Raw genomic sequence first — 7067 nt, 5'->3', positions numbered from 1 at the left:
TCCCTAAGATCATTCATCACATGTTGTATTTTGCTAACTTGTGTGTATTAGTCTTATCTCCTCCAAGAAATTATAAGCTCCTTGAGATGTGATTATAAACTCCCTTAGATCTACTTTTGCAGGCCTCAATCAAATTTAGCAAGTGTCAAATGGCCAGTAACTGATTTAACTAATTGTTATGTCATACACCTTCACCACAACTGTCAGTTTTATTACTATAAATTTAAGATTATCTTTTATCCAACTCTTTAATTTCATATTAATTGAAAACCCTTGGCCCTCACTCGCCGATGATGGCCTGCCTCGCCGCTCTCATGCCCTGCCCCTGCCCCTGCCCCACTGGAATGTTTTGATTACACAAAGTTCTTCACCAGACGATGACTATGTCCAGGGCACTGGCTCCTCATCTTACTCAGGCTTACGCCAAAGATGTAAAATTTGGTGCAGATGCCTGAGCCTCGGTGCTTCAAGCTCTAGACCTTTTTGGCCAGCACTGCAGCCATTACTATGGGGCCAAGGGGAAGAACAGTGATTATTGAACAGAGTTTGGGAAGTCCCCAAGTAACAAAAGATGGTGTGATCTTTGGAAAGTTTATTGACTTAAAAGATAAAAATGTTGGCTCTAAACTTGTTCCAGATGTTACCAATGAGAGAAACAAAGAGGCCGGGGTGGCACCACCACTGCTGCTATACTGGCATGAGGTGTCACAGAAGGTTTTGAGAAGAGCAACAGAGGTGCTGACCCAGCGGAAATCCAGAGAGGCATGATGTTAGCTGTTGCTGCTGTATTTTCTGAATTTAAGAAGCAATCTACACCTGTGACAACCCCTGAAGACATAGGTCAGTTTGCTATAATTTCTGCAAATGGAGACAATGAAATTGGCAATATTACTTCCAACATGATTTTTTTAAAAAAAGCTTGAAAGAAAGAGTACCATTACAGTAAAAGGATGGAAAAACCCAAAATGATAAATTAGAAATTATTGAAGGCATGACATTTGATCAAGGTTATATGTCTTCATACTTTATTAATACAGCAAAAGGTCAGAAAGGTGAATACCAAGATGCCTATATTCTACTGAGTGAAAAAATTTCTAGTGTTCAGCCCACTGGACCTGCTTTTGAAATCACCAGTGCTCACCATAAGCCCATGGTCATAATTGCTGAAGATGCTGATGGAGAAGCTCCAAGCACACTTGTCCTGAATGGGCTAACAGTCTTCAGGCTGTAGCAATCAAAGCTCCAGGTTTCAATGACAATGGAAAGAACCAGCTTAAAGACATGGCTACTGCTACTGCTACTGGTGGTGCAGGGTTTGGAGGAGGTTTGACTCTAACTCTTAAAGATGTTCACCCTCATGACTTAGGAGAACTTGGAGATGACATTATGACCAAAGATGACGCCATGTTCTTGAATGGAAAAGGTGACAAGACTCAAACTGAAAAATGTATTCAAGAAACCATCTAGCAGTTAGATATCACAACTAGTCAACGTGAAAAGGAAAAACTAAGTGAACATCTGACAAAACTCTCAGATGGAGCCGCTATGTGGCAGGTTAGGGAGACAAGTGGCATTGAACTGAATGAAAAGAAAGACAAAGTGATGGACGCCCTCGGTGCTACATGAGCTGCTGCTGAAGAAGGCATTGCTCTGGGAGGGGTTGTGCCCTGCTTCGGTGCTTTCCAGGCTTGGACTGATTAATGCCAGCCAAAAAAATTTTTTAAAAAATGGGTATAAAAATTAGTTTAAAAGCACTCAAAATTTCTGCAGTGACCATTGCTAAGAATGCAAGTGTTGAGGAATCGTTGATAGTTGAGAAAATTATGCAAAATTCCTCAGAAGTTGGTTATGACACTGTGTTTGGAGATTTTGTGAACATGGTGGAAAAGGAATCATTGATCCAACAAGGGTTGTAAGAACTACTTCATTGGATGCTGCTGCAGTGACCTTTCTGTTAACAACAGCAGAAGCTGTAGTCACAGAAATTCCTAAAGAAAACAAAGACACTGGGGTGGGCGGGGTGGGTGGAATGGGAGGCAGTGTGGGAAGTGGCGTGTTCTAATCCCATTGTTAATGAGAACTGCGAGAGGAAGATCAAGGTAGTGCTCCTCACCTGTAAGTTCAGAGAAGTCCGTTGAAGGCAAGGACTGAAGAAAAGCCTGGCTGATGTTCAAGAAAACCACTGTAACTATCAGTCACTGGTTTCAGCTGACAACAGACAATGGTTTGCACTGTCACTGTCACTCTCCCTGACTACAGACAACTTATTTTATATTTTTGAATAAAAATACATTTGTGCATTCCTGATAATTAGGTGCAATAGCCATGAACCAATGTACTGCTTTCGACTTAAATCACTGAGACATTTTTTACTGCCATTCTGTGAAAATCAGAATTTTAGTGTTTGACGTCACCTGAGAAGATGAGAAGTTAAGAAGCAGCCTCCCTGTGGAGTATAAGAATAATTGTGTAGAGAAGTATCCAATTATGTGACGTTTGTGTAATAAAAATTTGTTTAAAGTTTTAAAAATCCTTGGGGCTTTTAAATATCAAGGGGACTCATATGCAAGTGGTTGATTAGGTTAGTGTATCCCTTTCAAAATGTAGCTAAAATTGTTTTTTTAGTAACAAAGCTTCTTTGTGACTTTTGCTTACAGAAATGTTTTAAACTAATGGATTAGCTACTTCAGCTCTTTATAAAGAATCTGGACTTCTTAACTTGATAAAGTTCTAGGCCCAAAGATGCAAAATATAGATTAAAAGTGAAAATCATGTAAATTCCTCCCATGTTTGAGCAAGGGGTCAGGGGACCAGAACACCATGACTTACAATTTTGAGAAAATACAAACAATTGTGTTTTTATATGACCTTAATTTATCTTAAAAATAATATAGTTCTAGTGCTGATGGTAATATTCGACACCACACTGTGGCAAAGCGACAGGCCATAAAGATTCCTGAAACGTGTCCTTGTTTCATTTCTCAGTTAAGTCACAGAAAAATGGAAAAATCTGTACTCAATGTTAAAATATACAGACTTTATGGAAGTTGTTTAAGCCAGTTTAATTTTCTCACATTCTTAGTTTAAACTATCTATATGTTTCTATCTACTTCCATCCTACAGCAAAACAACAAAAAAAATTCTGTGTTTGAAATTTGAAAACTATAAAACAACAAAACTTATGTTTTTATGAGCTTGCCCTTTTAAAACAGTTTGTATTTAAGTCACTCAATTTATTTTCTTAAAAATAATTGAATAGCTAATTATCCTTGATATTCAACCACCTGCAGAGCTTGAAGTGTCATTTTTTTTAACATCATCTACCTAAAAAGGCTTATGGGGGCGGGGGGCGGGAAGAAGAAGTTTTCAACTCCTCTTTCCAGTTTAACTTGTACATCCTGGTGCGATTTTGACTCAAGAAGCTTGACTACCATTTGTAAGTTATGAAATTCCAACTGCTGGCATTTTAATCTGTATTTAAGGAAAAGCACTAAATAATTGATGTTTACACTTCTTTCAAGTTTTATGTGTTCAGTCTAATAGTCTCTCTTCAAAAGCAACAGAGAAACAGCATGGTTTTGTAAATGAGATGTGTATTCCAATGGCAAATACTTATTGGCTAATCTTGTGTTTCTGTTTTACCGTAACTGTTACTGTGCTATCACTCACAGTGTTTTCCTACTGCACACCCAATGCCTGGGGCAGTGGAAAATATAAATATGATTTTCACATGTTCGTTGACTATTCCCAACTGAACTGGATATTTTGGCTCCTTGATCTCAGTCCTATTTTTGTTTTTTGTTCGGTTTTTGTTTGTTTGTTTTTCAGTTACAATAAAGCAAATAATCTTGGAAATCTGAATTCTGCGAGGTTGTAACTTTTTTCTTAATGAAATCTATACACTAAGGGCCTAAACTTCTAAATCAGCCACTGTGGGTATCTTCTGCTAGTGTTCTAAAAGCTCAGATATCGGGGGACAAAAAGCCCAGGAAGAATGGCTGACCCGAGCTCACGGCTGCGTACCCAACAACCCTGCAGCATGACACCTCCAGTCCACCGATCCAACCACACTTTACCGTCCCTGCCCCTCGGCCCTCACTTCTCTGCCTACCCAGCCTAAATTCCAAGGCCCATCACTAAATCACCCCCCTGTGAGGCCCTCAGCTCCCTTTCCCCACCCTTCCTTCTTTTAGTCCTTGGCAAAACCTCAACCCTCATTAAATCTTATTCTGCCTGCTCTATGTGGCTGCCTGATCTCACTTTAAATTCATGACTAGTAACCCCAGGTGGGTGCTCCATGCTGCCTGGTAATCACACTATATTTCCCTAACCAAATCATCGTCCAGCCCTTCTAGATGACTGCATCATAATCTCTTCCACTGCCCTTCTCCTTATCCTCACTCTCAGCTGGTGACCTTGCTTCCTATTTTAATTAAGGAGCCACAGTGTTATTTCTCTGCTCAAACCCTCCAGTGGCTCTCCTCCCCTGGAGCAAACACCGAAGTCCTTACTTACAATGACGTACAAAGCCCTACCCGATCTGACCCCATCAACTCTCTGACCTCAGCCCCTGTGTTCTCCCCTCCATTGTTGCTCCCGTCTTGCTCCTGGTTGTTCAGTTAACACATCCAACACTCTCCTACCTGGGGGCATGGCACTTGCTGTCTCCTCTGCCTAGAACACTCTTCCCCCAGGTAGATATACATGGCTCACTCCTTAGACAAACTTCATTTGTCTATGTTCTCAGTGAGGCCTTCTCTGACCACTGTATTGAAATTTGAATCCCCTCCTTCATCCTGGAACTCCCTCTACCCCTTACCTGCTTTATTTTCCTCCATAGAATTTATCACCATTTGCATATTACATGTTTTGTTTATTCTCTTGTTTATTGTCTATATTTACCCACTAGCATGTAAGCTTGAGCCTACGTCCATTACAGAAATCTCAGCAGTACAGTACCTAGAACAGTACCTGATACATAGTGGTTGTTAAATAAATACTTGCTGAAGAAATGAAGGAGTGAGTGGATGAATGCATGGAGAATCTTTATTAAAGGAAGTATGCCTATCCCTGGCTGGTGTTGCTCAGTGGATTCAGCCCGGGCCTGCGAACCAAAGGGTCACCAGTTTGATTCGGAGTCAGGGCACATGCTGGGTTATAGGCCAGGTCCCCAGTAGGGGGCATGCGAGAGGCAACCACACATCGATGTTTCTCTCCCTCTCTTTCTCCTTCTCTTTCCCTCTCTAAAAATAAATAAGTAAAACTTTTTAAAAAATAATTTCTAAAAGGAAGTGTATCTAAGCCTTACTTATGGGCTTGTTAGTCTCTGTCAGGTTGTTACCTCTGTAATCATTAAAAAAGGACCCTTAAACAAATGTTTATATGTGATTGGCAAAAAGGGGAAGTTGGAGAATCACAAGCATAATCTTAGCCTGCCAGGGAAGAGCAGCTGTGACCAGCGCTGTGCCTAGCGGGAGCATCTGGGCGCAATTTCCTTTGCCCAGAAATGGCAACCCTTTTTGCCTAGAAAAAGGGAGCTGCTATCTCTCAGAAATAATGGCTTGTGACTCAAAGCTGCTTTTTCTCTTTCTAGAAAATCATAAGACTCACAAAAATTATATTAGGCCCGTGAAATTTGCATAAGCCCCGCTGACATTAACCAATACAATTTACCTCACTACAAAAGCTCTTTTTAAGTGACCAAAGATTGCCTTCGTGTTAGTCAAAGTCAATGGCATGTCAAAAATGCAAAAAACATATTAATAAGATATATTATCAATACATAAATATAACCAAATTTTATTGTACCATAAATCATTTAAAGTGTTTTCTTATATTTATTTTTAAATAGAGCATTAAATTATGTGTATTGATATCATTAATACATTACAGTCTGGGGTGTTGGGTTAGAACTTTAATTGAGTAATGGGTTGGGAATTTGTTAAAAGGAAAAAAAAGCAAGATCAACTTTCTGCTTGCAGACGTTAGCACGCAATGTGAATGCCACATAGATTACCTGCTTTATAAATCATTCTTTAAGTTCCCTCTTCCGCCTCAGCACTCAGAACAACAACCCAGCAAAGAACTGAAAAACTCCTCAATTTTAAACCATTAAAATGGAATCTGTCTCTGAATGTTTGAAAAATTTTACTGTAAAAATAGCAGTTTAAGATTCAGTGAACAAAATTAATCACTCATGACCCTGAAGGAGGGAAGGGGGAGGGAGAAGCTGGAAAACACCACTGAATTTAGCGCTGCTGTCCGGGAAGGCACTCAGGGGATTACTGTTAATTCACAGGAGCTAAATTCCAATACAAGCTTCTCTTTGTTATTCCACTGGTGTCTTTTTTTCCCCATCATAAAAAGTAACCAAAAAATAGCCTCTAGAATTTTTTCATTTGGATTTATTAGCTGCATAAACTACCTGAAATCTATATAAAAGTTTTAAGACAAATTAGTTGACTTGAATGCCAACTACAATGACAAAGTCAGCTTTTTTTTAAAGTTTTTGTGTCATAGTCGACACCCGTGGATGTGTGAAAAACAGCCATTTGGTGATCCTTCTATACTCACCATTGTCTATTGATTCCAACACGTGCAGAGCTACATAGGGAAGGCAGGGAGAGCTGAGTTGAAAGGGGCAGCACTTGTGGATAGAGCCACACCGTTCAGCTACCATCTGCTATTACTCCTTGTTCTGTGAGTGCACCTCTTACCTCCCCAAAGGCTGCACCAAGAGCAGTGTTAGGAGCTTTCTGTTTCTTCCACTGAAAACACACACACACACACACACACACACACACACTCAAGGTTAGGACCATGTCTGATTCACCTTCCCAAATGTCACAAAACTTAGTTTCATGAAAGGCATGAATGTATATATTCCTTCCTAAACAACAAGCCCATGAAACAATAAAAACTCAGCCTGATTAATATTTTATTCCCTAGCACAGTGCCTTAAACCTAGTTGGAACTGTATAAATAAATAAATGCCAACTCTATGTTGAATGAGTGATTTAATAATGAATGAATGAATAGCAAATACTCTACACCTCCTTGATATGTGA

The 7067-nt window shown here is 39.7% G+C and overlaps 1 pseudogene; it reads left to right on the top strand.

Moving 5' to 3' along the window:
• Positions 1-383: 383 nt before the first annotated feature.
• Positions 384-2062, top strand: LOC114508176 (annotated as a pseudogene).
• Positions 2063-7067: the final 5005 nt, after the last annotated feature.

Source organism: Phyllostomus discolor, chromosome 10 (assembly GCF_004126475.2).
Source record: "Phyllostomus discolor isolate MPI-MPIP mPhyDis1 chromosome 10, mPhyDis1.pri.v3, whole genome shotgun sequence".
NCBI lineage: Eukaryota > Metazoa > Chordata > Mammalia > Chiroptera > Phyllostomidae > Phyllostomus > Phyllostomus discolor.
This window is presented reverse-complemented; position numbering and strand designations above follow the sequence as displayed.